The 8351-nt window shown below is 44.0% G+C and overlaps 11 non-coding genes and 1 pseudogene across 11 annotated transcripts; all 12 read right to left on the bottom strand.

Annotated features, from left to right (window-relative positions):
• Nucleotides 1–378: 378 nt before the first annotated feature.
• On the bottom strand, nt 379–497 carry LOC146983676 (5S ribosomal RNA). Its single transcript, XR_015036430.1, has one exon. It is a non-coding gene; the product is annotated as a 5S ribosomal RNA (ribosomal RNA).
• Nucleotides 498–803: 306 nt separating this feature from the next.
• On the bottom strand, nt 804–922 carry LOC146983677 (5S ribosomal RNA). The gene has a single exon (XR_015036431.1). It is a non-coding gene; the product is annotated as a 5S ribosomal RNA (ribosomal RNA).
• Nucleotides 923–1216: 294 nt separating this feature from the next.
• LOC146983678 (5S ribosomal RNA) lies at nt 1217–1335 on the bottom strand. The gene has a single exon (XR_015036432.1). It is a non-coding gene; the product is annotated as a 5S ribosomal RNA (ribosomal RNA).
• Nucleotides 1336–1635: 300 nt separating this feature from the next.
• Nucleotides 1636–1754, bottom strand: LOC146983679 (5S ribosomal RNA). The gene has a single exon (XR_015036468.1). It is a non-coding gene; the product is annotated as a 5S ribosomal RNA (ribosomal RNA).
• Nucleotides 1755–2060: 306 nt separating this feature from the next.
• On the bottom strand, nt 2061–2179 carry LOC146983680 (5S ribosomal RNA). Its single transcript, XR_015036433.1, has one exon. It is a non-coding gene; the product is annotated as a 5S ribosomal RNA (ribosomal RNA).
• Nucleotides 2180–2479: 300 nt separating this feature from the next.
• LOC146983681 (5S ribosomal RNA) lies at nt 2480–2598 on the bottom strand. Its single transcript, XR_015036434.1, has one exon. It is a non-coding gene; the product is annotated as a 5S ribosomal RNA (ribosomal RNA).
• Nucleotides 2599–2899: 301 nt separating this feature from the next.
• LOC146983682 (5S ribosomal RNA) lies at nt 2900–3018 on the bottom strand. Its single transcript, XR_015036458.1, has one exon. It is a non-coding gene; the product is annotated as a 5S ribosomal RNA (ribosomal RNA).
• A 306-nt stretch (nt 3019–3324) lies between these two features.
• LOC146983683 (5S ribosomal RNA) lies at nt 3325–3443 on the bottom strand. Its single transcript, XR_015036435.1, has one exon. It is a non-coding gene; the product is annotated as a 5S ribosomal RNA (ribosomal RNA).
• Nucleotides 3444–3743: 300 nt separating this feature from the next.
• Nucleotides 3744–3862, bottom strand: LOC146983684 (5S ribosomal RNA; annotated as a pseudogene).
• Nucleotides 3863–4168: 306 nt separating this feature from the next.
• On the bottom strand, nt 4169–4287 carry LOC146983685 (5S ribosomal RNA). The gene has a single exon (XR_015036457.1). It is a non-coding gene; the product is annotated as a 5S ribosomal RNA (ribosomal RNA).
• Nucleotides 4288–4587: 300 nt separating this feature from the next.
• LOC146983686 (5S ribosomal RNA) lies at nt 4588–4706 on the bottom strand. The gene has a single exon (XR_015036436.1). It is a non-coding gene; the product is annotated as a 5S ribosomal RNA (ribosomal RNA).
• Nucleotides 4707–5012: 306 nt separating this feature from the next.
• Nucleotides 5013–5131, bottom strand: LOC146983687 (5S ribosomal RNA). The gene has a single exon (XR_015036437.1). It is a non-coding gene; the product is annotated as a 5S ribosomal RNA (ribosomal RNA).
• Nucleotides 5132–8351: the final 3220 nt, after the last annotated feature.

An 8351-nucleotide genomic window follows, 5' to 3' on the forward strand; every position in this document is an offset into this window, starting at 1 on the left:
GACCGGGCCCGACCCTGCTTAGCTTCCGAGATCAGACGAGATCGGGCGTGTTCAGGGTGGTATGGCCGTAAGCGAGAGCTGAGGTGACAAATAGCCTCTATAAACTTGATGATCATCAGCACCAAGCCCAATTCCGGGTGTAGAAAGGGATCTTTCTGTCTTTGGTTCGTTCTTTCTTTCCTTTTGCTTTCCTTTTTGCTTAGCTTGTGTCTACTGTCATTATTACAGGGTATAAAAGTATTGTTTTTGCTTTCTGAGTGGTGCTGGCCACAGTGCAGACAGGTTGACAGCAAGACTAGGCTATTTAAAAGAATAGAAAAGAAGTAGGCTATTTCATGAATGAGACAAAGAGCAGTCGGTGCTGTGAAAAAGTGAAAAAGCTTACAGCACCCGGTATTCCCAGGCGGTCTCCCATCCAAGTACTGACCGGGCCCGACCCTGCTTAGCTTCCGAGATCAGACGAGATCGGGCGTGTTCAGGGTGGTATGGCCGTAAGCGAGAGCTGAGGTGACAAATAGCCTCTATAAACTTGATGATCATCAGCACCAAGCCCAATTCCGGGTGTAGAAAGGGATCTTTCTGTCTTTGGTTCGTTCTTTCTTTCCTTTTTGCTTTCCTTTTTGCTTAGCTTGTGTCTACTGTCATTATTACAGGGTATAAAAGTATTGTTTTTGCTTTCTGAGTGGTGCTGGCCACAGTGCAGACAGGTTGACAGCAAGACTAGGCTATTTAAAAGAATAGAAAAGAAGTAGGCTATTTCATGAATGAGACAAAGAGCAGTCGGTGCTGTGAAAAAGTGAAAAAGCTTACAGCACCCGGTATTCCCAGGCGGTCTCCCATCCAAGTACTGACCGGGCCCGACCCTGCTTAGCTTCCGAGATCAGACGAGATCGGGCGTGTTCAGGGTGGTATGGCCGTAAGCGAGAGCTGAGGTGACAAATAGCCTCTATAAACTTGATGATCATCAGCACCAAGCCCAATTCTGGGTGTAGAAAGGGATCTTTCTGTCTTTGGTTCGTTCTTTCTTTCCTTTTTGCTTAGCTTGTGTCTACTGTCATTATTACAGGGTATAAAAGTATTGTTTTTGCTTTCTGAGTGGTGCTGGCCACAGTGCAGACAGGTTGACAGCAAGACTAGGCTATTTAAAAGAATAGAAAAGAAGTAGGCTATTTCATGAATGAGACAAAGAGCAGTCGGTGCTGTGAAAAAGTGAAAAAGCTTACAGCACCCGGTATTCCCAGGCGGTCTCCCATCCAAGTACTGACCGGGCCCGACCCTGCTTAGCTTCCGAGATCAGACGAGATCGGGCGTGTTCAGGGTGGTATGGCCGTAAGCGAGAGCTGAGGTGACAAATAGCCTCTATAAACTTGATGATCATCAGCACCAAGCCCAATTCCGGGTGTAGAAAGGGATCTTTCTGTCTTTGGTTTGTTCTTTCTTTCCTTTTTGCTTAGCTTGTGTCTACTGTCATTATTACAGGGTTATAACATAAAAGTATTGTTTTTGCTTTCTGAGTGGTGCTGGCCACAGTGCAGACAGGTTGACAGCAAGACTAGGCTATTTAAAAGAATAGAAAAGAAGTAGGCTATTTCATGAATGAGACAAAGAGCAGTCGGTGCTGTGAAAAAGTGAAAAAGCTTACAGCACCCGGTATTCCCAGGCGGTCTCCCATCCAAGTACTGACCGGGCTCGACCCTGCTTAGGTTCCGAGATCAGACGAGATCGGGCGTGTTCAGGGTGGTATGGCCGTAAGCGAGAGCTGAGGTGACAAATAGCCTCTATAAACTTGATGATCATCAGCACCAAGCCCAATTCCGGGTGTAGAAAGGGATCTTTCTGTCTTTGGTTCGTTCTTTCTTTCCTTTTTGCTTTCCTTTTTGCTTAGCTTGTGTCTACTGTCATTATTACAGGGTATAAAAGTATTGTTTTTGCTTTCTGAGTGGTGCTGGCCACAGTGCAGACAGGTTGACAGCAAGACTAGGCTATTTAAAAGAATAGAAAAGAAGTAGGCTATTTCATGAATGAGACAAAGAGCAGTCGGTGCTGTGAAAAAGTGAAAAAGCTTACAGCACCCGGTATTCCCAGGCGGTCTCCCATCCAAGTACTGACCGGGCCCGACCCTGCTTAGCTTCCGAGATCAGACGAGATCGGGCGTGTTCAGGGTGGTATGGCCGTAAGCGAGAGCTGAGGTGACAAATAGCCTCTATAAACTTGATGATCATCAGCACCAAGCCCAATTCCGGGTGTAGAAAGGGATCTTTCTGTCTTTGGTTTGTTCTTTCTTTCCTTTTTGCTTAGCTTGTGTCTACTGTCATTATTACAGGGTTAAAACATAAAAGTATTGTTTTTGCTTTCTGAGTGGTGCTGGCCACAGTGCAGACAGGTTGACAGCAAGACTAGGCTATTTAAAAGAATAGAAAAGAAGTAGGCTATTTCATGAATGAGACAAAGAGCAGTCGGTGCTGTGAAAAAGTGAAAAAGCTTACAGCACCCGGTATTCCCAGGCGGTCTCCCATCCAAGTACTGACCGGGCCCGACCCTGCTTAGCTTCCGAGATCAGACGAGATCGGGCGTGTTCAGGGTGGTATGGCCGTAAGCGAGAGCTGAGGTGACAAATAGCCTCTATAAACTTGATGATCATCAGCACCAAGCCCAATTCCGGGTGTAGAAAGGGATCTTTCTGTCCTTGGTTCGTTCTTTCTTTCCTTTTTGCTTAGCTTGTGTCTACTGTCATTATTACAGGGTTATAACATAAAAGTATTGTTTTTGCTTTCTGAGTGGTGCTGGCCACAGTGCAGACAGGTTGACAGCAAGACTAGGCTATTTAAAAGAATAGAAAAGAAGTAGGCTATTTCATGAATGAGACAAAGAGCAGTCGGTGCTGTGAAAAAAGTGAAAAAGCTTACAGCACCCGGTATTCCCAGGCGGTCTCCCATCCAAGTACTGACCGGGCCCGACCCTGCTTAGCTTCCAAGATCAGACGAGATCGGGCGTGTTCAGGGTGGTATGGCCGTAAGCGAGAGCTGAGGTGACAAATAGCCTCTATAAACTTGATGATCATCAGCACCAAGCCCAATTCCGGGCGTAGAAAGGGATCTTTCTGTCTTTGGTTCGTTCTTTCTTTCCTTTTTGCTTTCCTTTTTGCTTAGCTTGTGTCTACTGTCATTATTACAGGGTATAAAAGTATTGTTTTTGCTTTCTGAGTGGTGCTGGCCACAGTGCAGACAGGTTGACAGCAAGACTAGGCTATTTAAAAGAATAGAAAAGAAGTAGGCTATTTCATGAATGAGACAAAGAGCAGTCGGTGCTGTGAAAAAGTGAAAAAGCTTACAGCACCCGGTATTCCCAGGCGGTCTCCCATCCAAGTACTGACCGGGCCCGACCCTGCTTAGCTTCCGAGATCAGACGAGATCGGGCGTGTTCAGGGTGGTATGGCCGTAAGCGAGAGCTGAGGTGACAAATAGCCTCTATAAACTTGATGATCATCAGCACCAAGCCCAATTCCGGGTGTAGAAAGGGATCTTTCTGTCTTTGGTTCGTTCTTTCTTTCCTTTTTGCTTAGCTTGTGTCTACTGTCATTATTACAGGGTTATAACATAAAAGTATTGTTTTTGCTTTCTGAGTGGTGCTGGCCACAGTGCAGACAGGTTGACAGCAAGACTAGGCTATTTAAAAGAATAGAAAAGAAGTAGGCTATTTCATGAATGAGACAAAGAGCAGTCGGTGCTGTGAAAAAGTGAAAAAGCTTACAGCACCCGGTATTCCCAGGCGGTCTCCCATCCAAGTACTGACCGGGCTCGACCCTGCTTAGGTTCCGAGATCAGACGAGATTGGGCGTGTTCAGGGTGGTATGGCCGTAAGCGAGAGCTGAGGTGACAAATAGCCTCTATAAACTTGATGATCATCAGCACCAAGCCCAATTCCGGGTGTAGAAAGGGATCTTTCTGTCTTTGGTTCGTTCTTTCTTTCCTTTTTGCTTTCCTTTTTGCTTAGCTTGTGTCTACTGTCATTATTACAGGGTATAAAAGTATTGTTTTTGCTTTCTGAGTGGTGCTGGCCACAGTGCAGACAGGTTGACAGCAAGACTAGGCTATTTAAAAGAATAGAAAAGAAGTAGGCTATTTCATGAATGAGACAAAGAGCAGTCGGTGCTGTGAAAAAGTGAAAAAGCTTACAGCACCCGGTATTCCCAGGCGGTCTCCCATCCAAGTACTGACCGGGCCCGACCCTGCTTAGCTTCCGAGATCAGACGAGATCGGGCGTGTTCAGGGTGGTATGGCCATAAGCGAGAGCTGAGGTGACAAATAGCCTCTATAAACTTGATGATCATCAGCACCAAGCCCAATTCCGGGTGTAGAAAGGGATCTTTCTGTCCTTGGTTCGTTCTTTCTTTCCTTTTTGCTTAGCTTGTGTCTACTGTCATTATTACAGGGTTATAACATAAAAGTATTGTTTTTGCTTTCTGAGTGGTGCTGGCCACAGTGCAGACAGGTTGACAGCAAGACTAGGCTATTTAAAAGAATAGAAAAGAAGTAGGCTATTTCATGAATGAGACAAAGAGCAGTCGGTGCTGTGAAAAAGTGAAAAAGCTTACAGCACCCGGTATTCCCAGGCGGTCTCCCATCCAAGTACTGACCGGGCCCGACCCTGCTTAGCTTCCGAGATCAGACGAGATCGGGCGTGTTCAGGGTGGTATGGCCGTAAGCGAGAGCTGAGGTGACAAATAGCCTCTATAAACTTGATGATCATCAGCACCAAGCCCAATTCCGGGCGTAGAAAGGGATCTTTCTGTCTTTGGTTCGTTCTTTCTTTCCTTTTTGCTTTCCTTTTTGCTTAGCTTGTGTCTACTGTCATTATTACAGGGTATAAAAGTATTGTTTTTGCTTTCTGAGTGGTGCTGGCCACAGTGCAGACAGGTTGACAGCAAGACTAGGCTATTTAAAAGAATAGAAAAGAAGTAGGCTATTTCATGAATGAGACAAAGAGCAGTCGGTGCTGTGAAAAAGTGAAAAAGCTTACAGCACCCGGTATTCCCAGGCGGTCTCCCATCCAAGTACTGACCGGGCCCGACCCTGCTTAGCTTCCGAGATCAGACGAGATCGGGCGTGTTCAGGGTGGTATGGCCGTAAGCGAGAGCTGAGGTGACAAATAGCCTCTATAAACTTGATGATCATCAGCACCAAGCCCAATTCCGGGTGTAGAAAGGGATCTTTCTGTCTTTGGTTTGTTCTTTCTTTCCTTTTTGCTTAGCTTGTGTCTACTGTCATTATTACAGGGTTATAACATAAAAGTATTGTTTTTGCTTTCTGAGTGGTGCTGGCCACAGTGCAGACAGGTTGACAGCAAGACTAGGCTATTTAAAAGAATAGAAAAGAAGTAGGCTATTTCATGAATGAGACAAAGAGCAGTCGGTGCTGTGAAAAAGTGAAAAAGCTTACAGCACCCGGTATTCCCAGGCGTTCTGCCTTCCAAGTCCCTACCGCGACCAATGGTTGAGCTCTGTTCAGCAAACGGATCGCTCAACCGACCAATCATTGAGCGCCGTTCAGCACCGGCCAACGCTCAACCCACCAATCGCTGAGCGAGGCACATTCGTACGGCGGCCATGACAGTCTGACACAGCAGTGGACAGTTTGAGTGAAATATGCATTAATCTGTGTTGAAACGGCGCCGTTTATAAGCCGAATAGTAGATCGCGTGGCAGTTATACACAGCATTTAATGTTACGTCCCGACATCATCTCCTTCATATTGTATTTCAACTGTCTTCTTTATTTCCCTGCTTTTCTAGCGGCAGTTCGGTCTGTAATGAGCGACGTAGCGTCCACTTCAATGGCGACCTCGCTGCATTTACACAACACATTGACGACTTTGCAGGCTCATAAACCAATTCTCTCTCATTTATGTCTTGTGTAAACTACGCCGAAGTATCGGAAAACGGTGTAAGATGTAAATAATTGCGGCAACTTGAGTTTTCAGTAAGCGGTATAGTATTTTTACAGCTTTCTGTGTAGTTATCTCCGTTCCGCTAATGGAGTTTGGCGTTAGTGACAGTGAACGCGTTGATATGTTACCATGGTTACCGGACGCGTCTACTAGGCTACTACTACTACTACCTGAAGTAAAATTATACCATTATAACATCTGTCTCACTGTTCATGCAGGTTCTGCTAGAGAGCCTCAACAAGCAGAAGACGCTGGTATTATTGTTGTGGCAAGTATCAGGTCCAATATTGTTTTCATTCTCATTATTTCCAACAAATATCACTGACTTCCATAACACTAGTTACAAAGAAGGACAACTTTTCATTCATATAATAAGTTAGATGCGATACTATCTAATGATTATAATGTTTGTTTACACAATACTGTATTTTTTTTCTCCTGCCAACCTGTCAATCATGGAGTCATGTTGAGGGCACTGGGCGGGTCTACGCTCAACCCACCAATCATCAAGAGTCTCCCTCAACGAGCCAATCAGCATCATGCCGGTTGCTAACGGTGAGACAGCCGTAGTTACAGCCGTGATTTCGCTGAGGTGAGTTTAATTTTATTCACTTTTAACTTTTTTTGTTTGTATATTTAAGCAGACATTAACTATCTTGGTGCTGTTTTTGATGAATGAAAGGATTCTCTGAAAACCGGCAACTTTCTGCCTCAAAGATCCTATTGTTTACATAGCGCTGGTACCGGTATGTTGTTAATTTGTATTGACAATGTAGCTGACAACCTGCCGGTAGTTTGGCATCTTATTGTTGTGAGAATTTCTGGACATCCTATCACTTTTATCATCATGACAGCATTTTACTTTAGTTAAGTTAAGTTTGTTTATTTGATATGGACATCACAAATACATTGAGACTGTTCCAGAGGACAGACCAGATGCTTTGCTTTGGTGTATAACACATATGGTAATTCTCAACACCACTTAATCTATGATCTATTGTAAATGTGAAACAAGTTATTGTCTATCTATTAGTGACCTCAGTTACCTCATCAAATTACCTAGCTACTATTAAAACATGAGCTGGCTACATATCTAAAACATGACAAAACATGACACAGCTTCATATTCACTTAATAAATATTTGTTGTTGTTTTTTTTTTTGTAAAGGTTAAACATGGAGAGAAAGAAACATGAATGCAGTGTGTGCAACAAGACCTTCACTGAGAGGACTAACCTGACAAGACACATGAAGCTTCATGCTCCAAAGGAGATTGAGTGTGATGTGTGTGGCAAAAGCTTCACCTTCCAACAACAACTGAACTCCCACCTGAAGCAGCATCTGTATCCACGCATTCCTATGTATAGGCAGGGAGAGGCCAAGCTGCTGTGTTCAGATGCAGCTAAGACTGCGGCTGAGGCCCCCAGCACAGCTGTAGACCCTGGATGGCTGGATCCTGAAAAGGCGGAGGCTGCTGCCAAGAAATCTGGAGGAGAAATGTGGAAAGGCCAGTTAGTCGTCACATTCGGCAAATACGCTGGACAGTCTTTCAGATGGCTACTTGAAAATGATGTCGGTTGGGTGGTATGGTTGGTCTCTGAATATTGCCAGAAGGGTGAGAAGAATGAGCTTCTTAAATGGCAAAAGGAGCGACTGCTGGAGTTCGTTAGAGAGTTCCCTTCTGTCACATGTCATCTTGACAAAAGGTTGGAGGTAATAATTTTTTTTTTTTCTCATTTACCTAACATTACACTATAATTACTTTAGACATATTAACCCTTTAACAGGCACACTAAGAAATACATTTTCAAAAAATTATTTTTTGGTAAAATTGTGTTCCTGGCTCTACATTTAGCAACTTTTCAGTTTTTTTTTTCCAGTTGACCCAATCAGATGGCAGAAATGCAAGTCAACCGGCCGGTTGACTTGCCCAGTAAGGGTAACTTTAGGCTCAATGTAACAGGTATTAGGAATCAATGGAATTTTTTCATTTGTGCAACTGAAGTTGAAGATTTTTCATATAAAATGATTATAGACAGTAGAATTTGCTAATATAATTCATCAATTTATTTAAAACAACAACAACAACATATTATTCCATAACGTTTCCCATAAAAACACAAACACAAGCCGTACAGTAGCCTATATCTGCATCGGGGGGGGGGGATGTGTATAATAGACATTCATGGTGTCCAAGCAGCAGAGATACGGGCAACTCAACCGAGCGGTCACACACTTTTTCAAGGAGACCACAAAGATTAATTTAATGGTCAGGTTTCTGCCATTCAACAAAAATATAATCGTTTGGGTGTTAGGAATGTGAAATACGATAAAAAATTTTCTTACCTCAACTTTCCTTCTCACGGGAGGACAAAACTTTTGGTTGCCGCGGTCACCGATCAACTTC

This window comes from Trachurus japonicus, chromosome 8 (assembly GCF_045865225.1).
Source record: "Trachurus japonicus isolate A0001 chromosome 8, Traja_1.0".
Taxonomy (NCBI): Eukaryota; Metazoa; Chordata; class Actinopteri; order Carangiformes; family Carangidae; genus Trachurus; species Trachurus japonicus.